Here is a 20091-nt window from a genome sequence, read left to right as displayed (position 1 = left end):
TATTACAAAATCTAGTTGCTTGAGCAACTGAGCAACAGTAGCTTGAAGTGAATGGCGTAGGTCTCTTATATCCAGCAGGGGAAAAATTAAACTCCTCAAATGTATTTGGAAGGTTGATAGATTTGAGTAAATTGTAATAACTTGCATATTGTGTACATATATAACCCCCCATCCCAAATCCCTTGGTAAAAGTTATGTTACAGATTTATTGCGCACTGAGTGATATATTACATTTATTTTTCTTTAGCATGATGATTATGGCTTCTACTGATACAAAAAATAAGTTTTTCAGAAATGTAGAATATGAGACAAATTATAAACAATTATTACAACAGTCGTGTGGGCTTACTAAAAAAGAACATCCATGTGGTGTGCAGTCCATGCACTCAATTCTTAGACGTGGCTCGACTTACATGAATCAATGCGATGTGGCATCGAGGGGCTCAGCTCTGGGTCAAATGCATTGTGGGGTCTGGTGTCGCTCTTCTTCCTTTAGACAATGCTTCATAATTTCTTTTTTTTAATAATTTTAGTTAGGACTTTGGTTTTGTCCCATCGTGCACAGTGATACCATGGTCATTAATAATAATCATCTTTAGTTGCAACTTCTGCATTCCAATGAAATTTGTCTTCCGCATTTAAGCCATCCCTTAGGGAGCAGTGGGCTGCCACTGTGCGGTGTCCAGGGAGCATTCTGTAGCTGAGGGTCTTGCTCTGGGGCCGATAGTGGCAGTCTGAGGCATTTGAACTGGGGAACTTGCAGCCTTCCCAGGACTCATGCACCCTGCTCTCTAATCACTAGGCCATCACTCCATTAAAAAAAACTCAGGCATTAATACTTTTGGCAGTGTGGGCAGGTGGCAAGTCCTGTTTGTAAATTAAATTAATAGGGCTGGGTATCATCTAGGATGAGCCAATTCGATACGATTTTTGATACATAGCTCACGATACAATTCGATTCTCGATATCGCTGACCTTGATTTCATTTGACTCCAATATCGATATTTATTACTTTCAAATGCTCAAAGTCATTGAATTAACAAAACCAGCCAAATATTATATTTATGTTCAAATTCATTGAACACTGATATATTAACAGGAAAACAAAGTGCATTTGGTTCAATGCACTTAACGTATCACAGAAACCAAAAACGTGCCCAAACGTCTGATTTTAGGGATGAAGGCGCTTCTAAAATCCTGTTGGCCATTCCGCAAATTCATCTCACTTGCACTTCTGCGCTGTGAACAGTTATGACGCGCTGTAATAGCGCCCCCTATGGGTTGGGAGGTATATCAATATTGAAAGCCAGAATATCGATTTTAAATAATTAAAAAAAAATCTATATTAATATTTGTATTGATTTTTATGCACAGCTCTAGAAATTAGGGTCTAAAATAAGCTTGTCAGCATAAGAAAGCTTGTAATGCTCAAACCTATCTTGTAGAAAGCTGTGGTGACTTTGGTCTTGATAAAACGTAAGTCATGGCTCTCCAATTCTTATGATGTTGGAAACTTCTCTCTAGACCTCAACCAGCTTGGATTCTGTGCCTCTTTAGTCTGCCTCCCACCAAATGGAATGTAAACTTTACTTTAACCTGAAAAGAGAACTGAGCAACAGTGCTCTCTTTATCCCAGGACAGCTTCAACATCATCCCAAGGCTGCAGTTATTCTTACTGCATCTGCACCTTTTTTTTTTTACCACACTTTTTTCTTCCACTCAACTTTCCATTAATATGCACGAACACATACAGGGTTGCAGGAACTGTCTAATCGACAACTGCTATGTCAATTATAAATAAAAAAATATATTTTTTAAATTTGTTTTAGATAATATTCTAATTTTCTGACAAATTAGATCAAAGCTGAATTAAAAGCTGAAGCCACATTAAACTGGGTTTTCATTACTTTCATTCATATTCATGAAAGCTAACAGAAGCTTGACTATAACACATTTTCACAACGTATGAGTTTCATAAATAAACTTTTCAATTACGTTTGAGTTTATTGAGATGCGCCCGGTGGTGTTGTGATCAGATGTATCTGTATAATATGATTAAACTTGACTTTGCAAAGTGCCTCGAGATGACATGTTTCATAAATTGGCGCTATATAAATAACATTTAATTGAATTGATGTGCACAGGCTAGACTACGGTGCCACCGTAGTAGACGCTCTCCTGCAGCATACTTTAAATCTTCCGTTTTGGGCGTCAATAAAACGATCATTACGTCTTTCGTTCGGACCCGAGGATCCTTCGTGATCACCCCAGGACGCGAGGACCTGGTCGTTTACTGCGCATTGTTGCACCCATACGGTCTTCTGGTGTTGGATCTGGTGAAAATAGATCACTAAACCCGATTGAGTCATACCTTCATCTCTCAGCATTACTCTGTGCCTTTGCGCGCATGTGGGAGAGTGGCTGTTTGCGTGTGTATCTGTGGATGAAGGGGGAGAGAGAGAGAGAGGCTGTGAGGAGAAGACGGGGGGACTTAGTTGAAATGCGCAGCGCATTCTTGCTTGGAGGACGAAACGATCAGGGGGTGCAGAGGCATTGGCTCGAAATAATCACCGAGACAGAAGATCTGCTTCTGCTTTTTCTAAAAAAAAAAAAAATCTCTGCTGCAAAAAACAAGCCAAAAACATTGGTCCACTGTTAGTCTGCGACAAATATATATATATATTTTTATTTCCCCTTATTTTCCTCAAGTTGTGTCGCCTGGAAGCGCCGAGGAGGACTCCTATTCCGTCACAGCCCGGAGAGGGTGAATTCGTCTCCAGCGCACAGGAGCTGCACTGGGAGCATGTGGAGTACATGGTGAGATATATTCGAAAAGGAGGAACCAGAACTGCATTGTATAGGGGTGAAAACAGCGGCTCTGCGGAGTAGGAGGTGGTGCAAGTGGGGACCGACGGAAACGAGTCTGCTGGGATCGTGCGGCGTGTGTCGGCTCATGCAAGTAGGTTTCCCGTCAGTGGCTGGATGGTGAGCGCAGTTTGCGCGGTTGATCTCTGTACATGGGATCATAGAAGGCAATTAGAGAGATGCGAAGAAAGTGCAATTGCCTGATTAGAACGAGGACTGCAAGGTTTCTTTTTGCATCAATGGTGTATCTTTAAAGACAAATGTCTGCAAATGCCACACATTCCTTTCCGTGCATGCGTTATTACAGGTGCATTTACAACATACCTGCAGGATTCCCCTTTAAAAAATTACATGTTTGAATATTTAAGGTATGCATCTCAGGCCTTTGCACACAGATGCTGTATGTGACCTTGCGATGCATCCTGCTTTCACTGAATGCCAGTGACAACCTTTTCTGTTATCTATAGACATTCTGTTATCTATAGACAACATAGGTGGTTATACATGAACTATCCTCCCTCTCTGCTGCTTCCTTCTGTCTGCTTTCTTTCAGCGCCTCAACGCCTCTTACTGTGTACTTAAAAAAAGAAAAACAGTGTGGGTGTATTCCAGTTTGTTGGTAATACCCCACATCCGTCTGGTTTGATTACACAGTTTGAAAAAAAATGTGCCATTGCTGAGCTATTTGTTTACATTACTGCGTGCTCAGCTGCAGCCTCATTCATAAAGGGTGATGAATGAGCTGCACGTCCACCCTGCATCCTTGTGCCAAACAGGTGTTACAAGTTCACGATATGTCCAAAGTGGCAGAGAATAACCTGAGAAATGTTGAATGGATAACCTGTTTATACCAAAGGAAAACACAGTGTTTGCAGTTCCCCTTTGTTTAAATATGCTGTCCACATCTGGCTCCAGAAACCGCAGAATCCTGTTTGGAACCGCTCAAATTGTGGTAGACAAACACATCCAAATGCATGATTTGGACACTGATGCTAAAACCTTTGGAGAATAAGGACACAGCCGCGAATGAAAAAGGGTTTTCTTTCAGTTCCTCATAGATCTCACTGTTGCTGACATTTAAATGATCCAATTAGCCTCACGTTGGCCGGCGCTGCACAGCAGAACAGAGGCAGAAAATAAAGGAGGGGCGGACATAGGGCCCAGTCTTATTGCCCAATCACTATGTACACAGACTAAGGGTCTCTGACGATAAAGAAGATCTGGATGCTGATGCAAAGAGCTGCAAGACTTAAAGCATGAGCCTCTTTAGGGGGAATTGTTGCCTCGGGCTTGACAGGATAACTTTCATGTTGCAAGACTGAAAGCAAATAGGGAACTTCTCAGTGTTCCTTGCAGACAATTTCCCAGAAATTAATTAGAAAAACACCAAAGTAAAGTCCAAAGCAAACACACAGAAGTCTCTTGTTTTAACATTTTCATGGGGCGCTCAGTCTTGCGACTTAAAATAAAATATCCGTCTTTTTATCCAGGAGGAGGATTTCTTTGATCTGAACTATTCCACTGTAATTCTGTTTCAGTGTTCTGGACCATTTGGATGAAAGGCCAACCTTAGCCTCAACCTTGACAAAGTAAAACATCATGTTTCACTGTGAGGATTTGTTCAGTGTGATGTTCGTTATTCGTTCTCTGGCCCACATTGTCTTAGGCTTTTAGGCCTAGCAGATATATTTTGATCACTTTCGGTTAGAGAACCTTCAGCTAGATAAAAATAAATAGCAACTTAATAAATATTTAGATAACTGCAGATGTTTTCCTTAAACATTTTTTTTTTATTATGTATGGGGGATGTCGGCATAAGTCGGTGACAACCAGCGCAGCAACAGTGCAAAATGTAACATTTTCACGTTTGAGGCTGGTTCACACAGGCAGATTTTAAAATAGTCGGCCGATTTTCAAAGCCTGAGAGACACCACACAAAACGATCAAAAAAATAAATAAAAATAGCAGATTACACAGGTTTGCTAGTACAGTGTGTGGTGTCCGGTCAGACGGCGAGCACAGCATGCCACACACAAATCGATTTCACCCGGGGTCATGCGGATGTCTGATGGGAAATCTTGCAAAACCTCACAATATCAAAAAGAAAATAGGCGTGGACCAACGAGGAAGAATATTGGCGGTAGTTAGTAGACTGATATCAAAAAGAAAAGATGCTGGTTAAAAGAGTGGAGATAGCATTGGGGGGCTCTAAGTTTGCGGCACTACGAAATGGAGCTGAGCTGTTTTTAGCTACACGTCACATTCAACAGGCTTCCTGCTCATTTGTCGACTATCGGCATCAGACACCAAATAGTGACAAAACTATGTTTCCTCTTGTGGACTAACATGTCTATTACACGTTTTTCAGCACGACTGGGTTGGAGCGTTGCACGGCGAGCAATCTGTAGTTAATGGTTTTGCTCAGGGACACACCGAGTTTCCAACCGTTGACTTTCTTGGCCTCTCCAAGACGCAAACACCCAGCTCCCAAACCATTAGGTCACCACTCCCACATGTTTGCAAGGTCATGGCTTGTGGAAAATTGCAGATAGGATTTCTTATTGGCTTTGTCTTACCGTCTCATTTCCACCTTTCTTTAAAGGTCAGATCTGAGCAACGCTAATAGTTGTCCTGCCGATAGATTCTACCACCTGAGCAGTGGGTCTATGCAACTCCTCCAGAATCACCATCTTGATTTTCAGGCGATGAAACAATGCTCTCTGAGATGTGTGAAGCTTAAGACACTGTTTTATAACCTTTCTTCCTGACCTATCTGCTACATTGTTCTCTAATGTTCTCCAATCAAAGTGGAGGAGCTGTTTTTATATTAACATTAAACTACGGTTAAACCCTGTTTACTAATTAGGGGACTTCTGAAAGCAGTTGATTACACTTGACTTAAGTTGGGGATTTTAGATTAAAAGGGGCTGAAAACATGTGTATGCCAAACTTTTGAGATTTTATTTAGGCAAAACAAATTTAAAACCATGAATCATTTGCTTCCCACTTCAAAATAAAACACCATATTTTGGTCTATTACATGAAGGTACAAATTTTTTTAATTTTTGTTTGTGGTGGTAATGTGGCAAAATAAAATAAATTACAAAGGGTATGAAAGCATTGCTCTGATATTTAGGTCAGCGTTAAGTGGCTTACTAAATAGAGGAAGCACCTTTTATAATGATATTGTTGAAACAGATTCAACAAAATGTAGGTGCAAGTAATTTGGCCTCAAAGGTGTAAACATCGGTGGCCTTTTCTATGTCATCTCACGCTTGCCGGTTTTTATTATCAGATAATCATTAACAGGTTGCTTCAGACAATGAGAGACCCTCTGTTTGATTGTTCATTATAATCTGCCTTCTGATGTTTACCGCACACATGTATTTTCACTGTTCTGCAGAAAATTTGATCCTTATGCTAACCCATTTAGTTGGGGGATGCCATGTTTTTTTTTTCTATTTCTTGAAGAAAACTTTAACTTGTGTGGGCACAAGCATAACAGAGACAGAGGGAATACTAGTTTTGGCAACTAAAGTGCATGAGCAAAGCCAGACGGAAAGAGATGAAAGATATCTAGGGAAAATTACGCCGATAACCCTGAAGGACTGTAAGGAGAGATGGGAGATGGTGGATTTGAGACTGTGCTCCAAGTATTATGGTGCATCCATGCAAGAGACAAGCATGTTTTACTGTTCAGTGTGTCATGCGGAAAATCAGAGGTGTCCATGGATAAAGACATTCTGGGAAGCAGCTTTGAGCTATTTTGGCTCTACAAAAGTTGCAACTGTTCTGTTAGTTAATATCAACTTGCATTTTTGTTTTTGATAAGCAATAATTTGCGTCGGTGTCTGAATATTGCAGATTTCCTATATATATATATATATATATATATACATACATATGTGTATATGTATATGTGTATATATATATATATATATATATATATATATATATATATATATATATATATATATATATATATATATATATATATATATAATATAAAAACTATTTTTAATTAAATTAAGTTGTATTTATATAGTGCCAATTCACAACACATGTCATCATGCTTTGATCAACCCTAAAAACTATTCAACCGCACTATGCATCTTTGTTAGTGTCAAATTACCTTTCACTTTTAGCCATTTTCACTTTTTTTTTTTAATCAAGGAAGGTTTGCTTTGTGCACTCTAGAACTGCATAATAAATGCATATGTTTCTGCAAGACTGAAATCAAATAGGACTGTTTAAATGCAATATTTGATTGGATATTATATCTAAAGTTTAAAGCATTTCAGCTCCGAATATAAATTATCTATTTTGCCTGTTGGATGATTTCTAATTCCTAATGTCCTTAAAGCTCACATCTGATGTGTATGTTTAATTGGCGAATTACTTAATTTTCCAGCGTAGTGGAAACTTTGTGTAACTGTAAATAAAGACAAATTCACAATATCATGTTATCCACTAATAAAAACAGACTTTTCTATCTGCTTATACCCCATGTGTGAAAATGGTTTACCTTACCTTCTTTTTCTTCCTCTCTCAAAATAATATTTATTGTTTTCGATACCTCCAGTTTTACATTTTGCACACAGTGATTATATTCAATCACCTCTCTTTCGCTAATCATTCAGTTTATTGGATGTAGGTATGATTTCATTCTCTGAAATACATATTTCCAACTAGGGTTCTCACCATTTTAAAGCAATTTTAGTTTTAGCTCAGACTGGACATATATGCTATTTTAACCCAAGCTGTCCTCAGCAGTGGATTTATTAATAGCCTTAATTTTGAACAAATTTAAACCTAATTTCCACCAAGGGGCTTTAAAGCAAATTTCACCATATGAAATAAAGCCTCAAAAGTTTGTCTTCAATCTGGTCAAAGTGTTCTGTCAAAACAGCAGGACATGGTATTTCTCTATTTTAATTTTGTTGAAATATAATAAAAAAAGAAGAGTAATGATGACGTGTGTACATACAGTAAACAAGTAGAAGTTATATATAGTTTTCGACTTGTGTATTTATTTGCCATCCTACGGTTTTGGTATTTGACAAATTGAACAAGTCAAAATTTGTGTCCTTGGGATGAGGGAGAAAATGTCTTTGCAGCCCAAAGAAAGAGGACTCTTGGTCACTCTAATGAGAAAACAGCAATACTCACTGAAATCTAGACTTGTATGACACGCTGTTTAAGGAAGTACGCAGTCAGAGCTCAAAAAAGCTAAATCCTTTACACAATGAACACAACGCCTGCAAAGGTGTTTTTAGGATGCTGAAGCATTGGGGACATCATGTAATATACATGTAGAATATAGTAAATATTGCACATGTTCTCCATCATTAGGCTGTGTTTGTCAAAAAATGCTAATGAACAGGAATAGAACAAACACCTTTTATCAGGTTGTTTTTTAATTATTATTTGCAGCTGCAGAAAACACACAAAAACAGTTTATAATAGAACACAAAAATAGATGATCAGAATTGGTTAGATTTGTCTTAAAATTTATTTATTTTTTGCTCCTTCCGTCAAACAAAAGCTGCTCCTGAATTTGGAGAAACTGTGCTTAATGAGGGGTCATATTGATATGATACCCTCATCTCTCTAAAGTCCATGTGTAGATTGTATAATCTCACCACAAAGTGTGATACACCCCAGTTTCCATTCATTCACTTTTACTCTGTGTTTTTAATGACTTCGCTTGATCTGCGTCCTAACTCCGACCCATCAGTTATTCAGGCACAAAATGCATAATGCAGATGATCAAGTGAGGATCTTAGGCCTGTGCCAGATTTTTGCTCGAATTTTTTGCGTATTTATTTTTAATTGTACCAGAAATATGGTTGATAGCTGGAAAAAAAAGTATTGAAAAGGTAGCCAAAGTTAAAAGAAAGTTGGTTGTAAAATTGAATGCTGCTTTGAAAAACTTTGCGAGAGATCTACATTAATGGAGTGGATGATCGCAAGAAGAGAAAAAGTTATTAAGCTGTTCCAAAGTTTACACGTTGCCCTTATACAAATTAGTTTTATCTTCACAATTTTTAATGTGCCCCCTTTATTGTTTTAGTTATGTTCTGATGTGCTATATTTTCACTTCTATGGATTTTGTAAACATGAAAAAAATGTTTAATGAGATAAACTCAAACCCTATCCAGTGGTAGAAGCAGCTCGGCTCAGCTGTTACTGGAGCATCAGGAGAAAACTTTTTCTCCTCCATCAGTCCCAGCCATATTTCTTTGACTTAATGGTGAAACCTAACTGCAGGGCACCAACAAAGAGTCGGTAGTTTTGGACTTTGAGGAGAAGAAACTGAAAAAAATTGAAAACAAATTTGCTTTTTATTTTTTTTACTTAAACCTATGAAATTTTAATGCTTTGTCTGAGGTCATCAGTGACTATTCAAAAACCAGCTTGGGTGCCAGCCTCTGAAAAATATATAAAATTGTTGTTTTTCTTTAAAAAAAATAATTCAGATTTTGAACAGTGTTTCCCTCTGTCAGTGCAACATCAGACTCTTCAAAAGTTCAAAGATTCAAAGAGTCTTTATTGTCACCGCGTATTCTTGCTGTCCTTGTCTGTCCATATTTGACCCTTCACTTCCTGCCCACCTCCCAGTCTCACCAAGGCACAGTTTCCTACTGTGATTTATATTATTTAACAACTTACAACGCTGAGCAAAATACAAATAATGAATCTGAAATTATATAAAATAATATTGAACTTGGGATTTAAAAGAAAAAAAAAACATATTGCAGCCACATTTGGCACCTTAGCTTTCACATTTCTTTGCATTGCAGCTCGAGTATTTTAGCCATGCTTGGTTCTTCAATTGCAGGCAGACCACATTCAAAAAGAAGAAGTTAAAGCTTTTGATAATGAAAATATAGACATAAAACATGACATGAAGAGAACAGGACACGTAACCAGGGTGAGCGTGACTGAAGAATCCAGCAATAAACAATGAAAACCAGGAAGCTTATATACTGAGGCAGGGTTGTAGAATGACATAGAAAGCGGGTGAGCTAATCGGACGGGATGTGGATCAACTTTGGTAGAATAAGGCCTCGTATCCACAGCACTAAAACGGGGCTCTAATTAGATTTTTTACAGGTCAAGTGACCAGGTCAGATGTTATAGAACCAGTGGGGACACAGGTCTCGCCCAAATCTGATCTTTTCAAGCCACAATTAAGCCACTTCCATACATGGTCCTGAATTGGATCCATAGCCAGTGGGGACACCCGAGGCAGATTTATTGTATCTTTGATGTCACTTTCAATCAACACACATCACAACTTTGCAGCAGCTGGAAGTGATAGCAGTTAGCAACACCAAGACAGACAGCAGCTGCCTACTACAGTGCTGTTCAGTGGAGGGACAGCAAGATGTTAGACTTCATTATTACTACATGCAGCAAAACTTCTTCTCATGATGGCTCGTACAGGAAATGTTTGGATGAGGAATGTAACATACAGCCGTGCAAAATTTGTGTAGAATCCTGCACATGAAAGAGTTTGCAATGCCAAAGAGGTTTTAACACGTTGCATATCTATTGCTGTGTCTCCGCAGCTAAACAGACCTCTGTTAAGCCAAAACGTTGTAAAATGCCAGAGTTTCACTCTCTTTTTATCTGTGCACTTTCCCCTCAGTACATTAAATGGCTTCTGTTGGACACTTTAATCGATAAAACATATCTATTATGTCTGCTGGACCAAAGAGGGCTGTGTGAACTCATTAATATTGTTCTCTTGCACAGGCGGGTCAGTTTGGAGCTGCAAACAATTCACTCTGGAGTCAGATAGCATTTTAAAAGTAACGGGATCGACCTCGCAAAGAAAATCCGATTTCAGAAGAAATCGTAAATGAGCATTAAGAACTGCGGTGGGAACATAGCCTAGGAGGAGGGAAACTGAAGAAGGGAGACTAGTTAACACAAACTGAGATGAAGTACACAAAGTAATCCACAGCCCCCCCCCCCCCAAAAAAAAAAACAACAACAACCAAACAAACAAACCCTGAAACTAGGTTAATAGAATAAACCAAAATGCACTGAGGAAAGAACACAAGACATAAGAAACTAAACACAAAGGAATGGCCCAGTGTGGTAAAACCACTCAGAGAAATGAACACAGAGAAATTGATTGAATATGGTATACACTAAACAATAAAAACAAATCGTAAATGGCCTGTACATGTATAGCGCTTTATCAAGTCCTGAGGACTCCACAGTGCTTCACACACTTCAGCTGGACAAACTCCCTTGCTTCTGTGCCACTGTTAAGGCAGAAATAACCAAAATACTAAAGAAAACAAAAACCCAACCCCCCACAGATTATGACAGCTGCAGCTTTAACTAAATGAAGGTTTGCATTCTTGCTATTCGAATGATTGAAAAGGTTTAACTGTAAAATAGAGTGTCTGCATTATAATGTGCTGGACACATTTTTGTGAACATGTAAAATGCTTCAAATTTTAAGTCACTTCATCTAAATTTAGTGGTATAAGTATTTACATGCATATTTTTGTTACTAATTACTTTTAATTACTTTTCAGCATAAATATTGGCCAAATGTTATCAACCAGTAACTGTGTTCAAATGTTTAAACCTGGCAATGTTAAAAATTAATCACACTTCATAGTGATTCATTGATGAATGAATGAGTGCTAACATTGGCATTTAACACCCTGCTGCACTCAGTAAGATTTATGTCAACAGTTTTACAGCAGTTATTGCAGCCATTACATATTTTTTCATATTGTAAATAAAATGTTTGGAGCTCTTTGACATCTTGACAGCTGAAAACATATTTGCACAGCACTTTTGAACATTTATCAGCCACTTTGTTAGGTAGCATTCAAACTCTGTTTGAATGCTTGTTGACACAGAGCTCAATCCAGTTGATCATATGACAGCAATGCAGTCATATGAGCAGAATAAGTGTAGATGTCTTGCTGTCTTGCTGTGAAAGGAAGGGGATTTTCTTGATATAGAACATGGTGTGGTTGTTGGGGCTGGAGGGGGAGTCTGACATTTCAGAAATTGCTGATCTGCTCAGATTTTCACACGTAACTTTCTTTCTCGTTTATAGCTAAATAAGAATGTATTTCATCTTTTTAATGCAACTTAACCTCATTCAGTTGTCTCATTTTCAAACGGGTTAGAAAGAGTTTGAGACTAATAATGGAGAAAGATAAACTATAACAATATGCATGGAGGCTGCATTAACATTAAATAGATAGAATGGTTCAAAATGACGGAAAGGCAATTGTAGAATTATGTCTTGGATGTGCAGCCAAAAAAATCTGCACCAACTGTGTGATCAGCATGGTCCAAAATCTGAGTGCTTCTGACACCTTGTTGAATCTATCCAATGAATAATTATGGCATTTCTGAATGCAAAAGGGAGTCAAACGTGATATTAGCAAGTTGTAACTAACAAGTGAGATCAATGTATTTGTGCCATTTTCTGATTTCTGTTGAAATGGAGCTTCCAACCCAGGAACACATTCATATTTCCATCTGGCTTTTTGTTTCCCAGAAGCAAGTATGTGTCAGACAAGAATTGTTGCAAATTTAAACTGGACAGAGAGTAAAAGCCTAAGAATAGAGCTTTCTACTGTGGAAGAGGATAACCGAGGAGGACATTGTTAAATGGTGACAGGTCTCTTTAGAAGTTATCCTGGATATGTGCTATTAGACGTTTGCAGATCGCTGCAATGTCTATTCTGTTCTTTTTACAAATTTACAATAAAAATTATTACAATTATGTTGCATGATGGAAACGCTGTTGGCAGTGTTGCCTTGGAGCTGGAAAGTCCAGGGCTGTTTCTGAGAGGAGTTTGCATCTTCTCCTGGTGCTCTCCAGGTACTGGAATGGCAACCTGTCCAGGGTTTGTCCCCCCCAAAGCCACAAATAAATATTGGGGCATCTTTGCTTGTTTTTGTTTTATTTCTTTTTTTTGCAAAGAAATATTGGGTCAAACACAAATTTCAGTTCTGAATATTTGTATAAGGAGCTGTAATTTAGATGTAAAGCAAGCAAATAGGCACTACAGACAAGCTGAGGTTACAGGGCAAGAATGTAAAACATTGTTAAGGTAAATTTTATTCTATTCTGTTTGTTAAGCCAGAAGAATGTATTCTTAACCTCCATAATGACAAAAAGTATATTACTTCTGCTCATATGACCTTATAATTGCAGAACTGGTCCTGGTTCATGGAAAGGACGCAGGTTTCCAGATTGTTTTTATCCCTCTGTCTGCTATTGTGAAACTGACTGTTCTCACTTACTGCAAGTTAATTAAACTGTTTAAGTGTTCTCATCTTTGATAACTGTTTTTGTCCAGGGGATTTTTTTCTACCACAAACACATATCCTATAAAGATGCAAGCAGCAGTTAAATTAGTCCAAAATAAAGGTACCCAGAAACACACAAACATTGTCCCAGCAAATAAAAAAAGCCTCGTTGTCATCTGTTGACTTTGCCCAATGCAGCAAAAGACTGGAGACAAGCTAAGAGCTCCTTAAGAAGCCAAACTCACAATGATGAGAAATCTTTCTGATGTGCAAAGAATCAGTTAAAACACATTATATTTCTGCAATCCCTCAAAACTTTAATTTACCTCCAACCCAAAATTTCAGCTCCCATGATAATGAAAAGCAGAATGAAATAAACTACAGCTCTTTAGTTTTTGCTCATCCTGACCATCAGCTGGATATTTATTAGTGTCAAATAAAGTCACAAATGGCAGCCAGGTTTTTTTTTTACTTTTTTACATTGATCACACTTGAGTGCAAACAAAACCATCTTTTCTGAATGGGTCCCTGAAATGCACCCTACATGCACCAATGTTGGTTCAGTGCCTTTTTATGTGGCAGACGTGTAAAGTCATTGTTTACATGACACATCTGGATTCAGAGACCTGACAGCTGATATTAAAGGTATACTATGCAACCGGGGTTGATTTTCCAGCGAGGCTCCCCCCAGAGGGCGAAAGTAAAAGTGCACTGTCGTAAAGATGCTCAGCTGTTCTCCTGGTTTCTCCGTCAAGCCAGGCGCGGTTGTTTTGAGCTTAGCAGATAGGCGAACACAACAAAAAGTCGAAAAAACGGCAGTACAAACAATGACTAACACAGTGAAAGTAGGAACATGCACAGAGAGAGAGAGAAACCATTCCAATGTTACTTACAATCGCATCAGCAGAAAAGCGAGGTCCACATCAGCCTTGCAGCCTTCTTTTTCTTTTAGCTCTCGCCATTCGGAAAAAGCTTGCCCGATGTCCACCCGTGTACGACTCCTCTCTCTGTCCAGAGCCCTTGTCCTCTTTCTTGCCTGCTCTGACATGGGCTTTCGCTGTTTTCTCGCTGGTTCCGCCATGATAACTGCACAAATATCGCCACTGCGCTAGCAACGAGCATGCCTTTCACTGGGGGTGTGTAGCAGTTCTCGCCGTAAAGCAAGACCGACTCTCGCGATGCACCAGACTTCTGAGCCTGTGGGTGCGAGCCGAGGGCTCCTGCAATTGCAAGTACGGTATTTCCCCTACAGACCACCAGGGCGGCAGAGAAAACCTTTGTTCGACCTGAAATGACTCATTTAATCATCCAAAACGGTATGGAACACATTAATTAACTGAAAAATGTTGCAAAGTATGCCTTTAAAGGGCCTGGTGCTCCATACTCCCGGAGCACCCTCCACAGGATCCCCCGATGGACACGGGCAAAGGCCTCATCCACAAACCACATATAGACTGGTTGGGCAAACTCCCATGCACCCTCCATGACCCTGCTGAGGGTGTAGAGCTGGTCCAGTGTTCCATATCCAGGACGAAACCACACTGCTCTTTCTGAATCCGAGGTTCGATGATCTGAAAGACCCTCCTCTCCAGAACCCTTGAATAGACCTTCCCAGGGAGGCTTAAGAGTATGATCCCTCTGTAGATCAAGTTCCAGGGGAATTTCCCCCAATGTCCACGCAATATTGCAGAGTTATGGAAGTCTTTTTCCGTGGCCTGTCCAAACCCCTCCCATGCCTGAGTTTTTGCCTCAGCAACCATCTGGGCCACATGTCACTTGGACTGCCTGTATACACCAGCTGCTTCCCGAGTCCCACAGGCGAAGAAAGCCCGATAGGACTCCTTCTTGAGCCTGACAGCATCCCTCACCACCGGTGTCCACCAATGGGGGGTTCGAGGGTTGACAGTGCGACATGCACGGGCAACCTTGCGGCCCTAGCTTCGATTAGCCGCATTGATGATGGAGGCACGGAACATTGCCAACTCGGACTCAATGTCTCCCACCTCCCTTGGCGCTTGCTCAAAATTCTCCTCGAGGTGGGAATTAAAGCTCCATCTCATGTTCCCAGCAAAACCCCTCACATTTTGGGCCTGCCAGGTCTGACTCGTATCCTCACCCACCATCAGAGACATCTCACCACCGGGTAGTGGTCGGTGGACAGTTTCACCCCTCTCACCCGAGTGTCCAAGACATGCGGCCGCGAGTCAGATGAAACAACAACAAAGTAGATCATTGAACGAAGTTAATCATCGACTTTGTTGATGTTTAAACTGCTTTCTCATTTTTGCCTTGTAACATGATGCTTAATTAGGCTCAAAAAACACAGATCATCACTTTTAGTGATGTGATTGTGGGAAGAAGTTGCTCTTGAAAGGCATTTTGATTCCTTTACATTTAATTATATCACGATGTTGACATCACAGAGTAAGCCCTTATTAAGTCTCACCTTTTTCAATGACCCAAAACAATCAGAAGTTTAGATGAAAGTTGTTTTAGAAAGTTGCTTTGCACATGTCTCCTGCTGTCTATCTCTGTACTTCCTGCAGAATGACAGTCAGTTCTTTATATTTTTCTGGGACAGTTAAACCACAACTGGGACAGTTGTGGTTTCTTTGCTGCTTTTCTTTGCTGCTTTTCTAGTACAAATGTCTTCACCTTACTGTGTTTGCAGCTGCCGTCACATCCATGTCCTGCAAGCATTTAAAGAGCTCTGCATTCGTGGCGACACAATGATGCATTGCAACCAGGAGGAGACATTACTGCAGCTTGGGGAACCCTCTTAGACACCTTAAATCAGTCTTTGTCTGAACATCTCATCTTGAAATTCTTATTATTCCAGAAAACTGATCATTTAGCTTGAATTGTTATAGCAGCGGTTACCTACATGTGAGACTATTTGGATGGCTAAAGGCTTTTTTGTGGTATAGCCACTGATAAGGTTTAGGAAGAGAAAGATTTGAAACATTTCTGGCTCTCTCTTTTGAAGCAATCATTGTACTCAGATATACCAAATGATTCTAGCTGGACTCTTTCACAGCTTCAAATGCATAACTCTATTGATGGTAGTACTGAAAGGACATTAGCTGATCATTTTGTGCAAAAAAAAAAAGAGTAAACATGACTTTCGTTTAAAAGTTAAAACTAGAGCTGGTAATTTTTCTGGAGGTTTCCCCAAGTCCTTTTTTGAATTACTGCACACGTGCAAGACCATCTTCCCTTGCTCCTCCACTGTTCAAACGAATCACATGACAAAGTCTCCCAAATCCACTGTTCTTATTTCTTTCCACTTAGGCTTTTCTCTTCTTCTCATAAACATGAACGTGGTTCGCTTCTTGCGACTTTCAGCCATATTCATAGTATATGGTGTGAGCAGCCAGCAAGCGGAAAGTAGGAAGGAACGAGCACGGACACTGGCGTTACATGAGTGCATCAGAATAATTGGCATGTGAGACAAACAATAGATAAAGCGATTACACCGGTACCTGAAGGACAGAGGGGAGTGAGTGTAAAACGTCTGTGTGAGAGCAGGAACCAAAATCTGACAAATCCATGCCCTTTTGACCGAACAGCAGAGATTGGTTAGTTTTTACAGATCTGCAGCTCCCACACAGAACAATTTTGTTAAACCTCCTTTTTGTGAACACATAATGTATTTACTACGTTCAGGATAGAAGGATTTTACCCAGTATAACAAAAGGTGTCTCTAAACAGGATCACCAACTATAGCTTTAACTCTTTAAGCAGACAAAAGTATTTCCAAAAAAATTTAGTAATGCAAACTCTACAAAAAAAGATATAGGCTCAGATTTTATCCCAATAAGAGACAACAGGTCAAACTGTCACATCACTGCACAGCCCACAAAAAATTAGACTGAACTAAGGTAGATCCTGGGATTGCTTTGTAAAAATCAACACAAACGATGACAAATCACATACTTAATTGTTGCTAAAATGTGTGGTTGGAATCTTTACTTACTTAAGAAAACGTATTTAATTGCTGCTCTGCTGTTTTGGGACACTGTTTAGTGGTTGCCTGTTTTCATGTCTCTCAGGATGCTGTGATATTATTTTAATGGCCCCTTTTACTTTTTTTATTTTGCTTCAACGTGTCTTGTCCTCTGACTTATGATGGTTCATATCCCAAATGAATTGTGAGAAAGATGTAACCTAATGGGAACAAGAAACCAGGCCAGTTTTCACATTCCTCCTCCGTCCATCCCTCTCTGTCCAGAAATTAACGAGGACCAAGTCTTGTCTCGGTGTATTAATTCCTCCCATAATTTGTTGGGCTAAATTTAGAGCCGGGGACTTGAGTGACTTGCAGAGATATTCGGAGGGAATTAGACAGTCTGAAGCTGGATTTACACATTGGATGATAAATCTTGAGGCGGAGAGTCGATTTTAATTCTCTCAATGATGAAGTCCGGATGGTTTTTAAATCCCGACTAAACTGTGTCCCGAAGGGCAAAACTGCTCCTGCTTAAAAGAAAAGTGGGTTACACTGCCTTTCCTTTCCATCTTCCTTTTCTGTCCATCGCCGCACCTCATTGCAGAGTTTTCAAAGAGTTTCTGCTGACAGCTCTGCAGCTATGCAGGTGATTGATTATCACTGAGTTTCCTGTTTATCCCTGAGGGAAATAACTTATTTCCCCGAGCTGAGTCCTCTCAGCTGAGACAAACACCAACTCCCATTCTCAAACTTTTTTCCGCCTCCTCTATTGGTGCTGCTTTCCTCACACATGAGTACAGCCCAGCGTGAAATATGTGCCAGTAATTATGCTGGAGGACGGACGTGCCTGTTTGTGTGTTGTTTTAATCAAGTACTTTTTAAACAGAGTTTCGTACATTACACACAGTCGGGCTGACTGAGCTGAACATGAAAGCCACTGAGACTCATTAAACCCCTGATTACAACTCTGAGAGGACGGTCGTGAGCAGCTGCTGAGCTCACGGACAAAATAAAACACACCCACACATTCTGATTTCCGTTTTTAACCAACATTAAACGTGTGTGTTCTGATGAGCTGCTTACACAGCTGTTTCTGACAAGCTGTTGGTTTCTGTGCTGGCCTCAGTGAAAAACATTATATTCAGATGGGCCTTGGGCAGTATACGGTAACTTGTGTCTTGAAGTATGTCGAGGAACAAGCAGTATACCTTTAAAACACACCACTTTAAACTCTGATGAGTAAATGAAAAGAGAATCTCAGTGGGAACCGGAAAACATCAGATATATGTTTTTTTGTTTTCACAAATACGAATTTGTGAAAAGTTGTGGCTGAAAGGCGCTACCTCTGGGGAGTAGCCGGGCTCAGCCTTGGAGATGGGGTGAGGAGCTCTGCTATCCAGGGAAGAGCTCAAAGTAGAGCTGATGCTTGTTTGTATCAAAAGGAGTCAGGCGAGGTAGTTTGGGCATCTGATTTGGGATGCCCCATGGGCTCCTCCCTTTGGGGTTTTTCCAGGCATGTCCCACTGGGAAGACCCTGGGAATGACTTAGAACCCGCTGGAGGGACTTTTTTATCACGTCTAGCCTGGGAAGGACCAGCCGGGATGTAATTGTTGCTGCCCTGCTGGAAGCTGAACCCTTGCTCCATTCCTAGGTCTGTTACAGCCTCCAAAAGTTTTTTTCTTCTTCCAGGATTACTCTGTATTTAGCTCAATTCACCTTCAGATCAACATCAAGTGTGACTAGGTTCTTTCTCCTTGTTGAAGAAAAGCCTCCTCCCAGATGTTGCTGCCACCACCATGTTTCACCAAGGCGATGGTGTGTCTTGTTAGAGTTCACAGTATCAGTTTTCCACCGCGCACAGGGTTTTTGCCAATTAGGTCAGTTTAATTTTTCTGTGACCAGAAGTTTTTCCTCCACGTTTGCTGTTTCTTCACGGTTTGTGGTTGCAGCAAACCTTAAACAGGACTTATAAAGTACATGATTAGTAGTTGGTGTGTGAGTGGAGTCTGCAGCTCCTCCAGAGTTACTATGGGCCTCTTTGCGACTCCTTTTATTAAGCCTCTCCTTGCCCGGCTTGGTATTTGGACATCCATGTCTTGGTCGATTTGAAGTACTGCTACAGTGGCAGAGACACATACAGAGTTACACAGGTTACAGTAGTGAAAAAACAAAGTAATATAATCTAAAGTTAGTCCTAAAGCAGCAGAAGATGAACTTCATCAGAAACGCCAACAATTAAGGATTTATTATCTCATCTCATCTTAAACCGTGAATCTCGAAACTAAATGTTCCCGAAAGGAAATGCATTAATAAAAATGTTGTGGAGATTAATTATGTAAGAGCTGATGTGGGACAAGGGCTTGGCAGAAAAACCCAGCAACTGCAAAGCCGCTAAAAACACAGGACTATATTCTGGGAGAAGGTAACAACTCATGAGGGCCAGGTGTCATAAATAATCCACTATGATGAAGAGAAACAATTACACCACTAAATAAAGTGAAACATGAGCTAAAAACATAGATAAAGCCAATGTCATAGCTGGACAAAAGATCCACAAACTGTGGCAAACTTTATTTGATGCCACCATGGTGAAATAGTAACCTAAAACGTTTTCACTTGATCAGTCAAAATGTTCTGATCATGTTTGGATCTGTGGTGATAAACTAGGAAAGATTCTTTTTATCATTATTGTTTAAATCTGTCTTGTTCTTTGTTTTCGTCTCTCTCCTTTGAGGGAAAATTATTTGTTGGTTAGGAGTTTGTAACAAGGCTTGGTTTCCCACAGAAATGAGCTCTCACCCAGAGTTGTTCTTTGGAAAACCATTAGCACTCAGTGTTTGCACTGCTACAGACAAACGAGATGCTTTGTTTGTAATGTATGTAATTTAGTTGTTTCATCCTGTGACCTTTGGTAGCTGTTTAGGTTCAACTGGATTTTTTTTTTAACATTAAAATTTCAGTGAGGGTCAAATGT

General features: G+C 39.8%; 1 protein-coding gene across 3 annotated transcripts in view; it reads left to right on the top strand.

Moving 5' to 3' along the window:
- The first annotated feature begins 2443 nt into the window (after positions 1-2443).
- LOC105932886 (pituitary adenylate cyclase-activating polypeptide type I receptor) overlaps positions 2444-20091 on the top strand; it is a 35649-nt gene continuing 18001 nt past the window's right edge. For 2 of the 3 annotated variants that reach the window (XM_012872195.3, XM_012872197.3), the window contains exon 1: positions 2444-2817. The gene's annotated coding sequence lies outside the window, so the exon portion shown is untranslated. Of the gene's footprint in view, positions 2960-20091 lie in introns of all 3 variants that reach the window. The other variant, XM_012872196.3, reaches the window with a different exon arrangement.

This window comes from Fundulus heteroclitus, unplaced genomic scaffold (assembly GCF_011125445.2).
Source record: "Fundulus heteroclitus isolate FHET01 unplaced genomic scaffold, MU-UCD_Fhet_4.1 scaffold_78, whole genome shotgun sequence".
NCBI classification, from domain to species: Eukaryota; Metazoa; Chordata; class Actinopteri; order Cyprinodontiformes; family Fundulidae; genus Fundulus; species Fundulus heteroclitus.
Note: the sequence above shows the minus strand (reverse complement) of the source record. Positions and strands in the feature narration are given on the sequence as shown.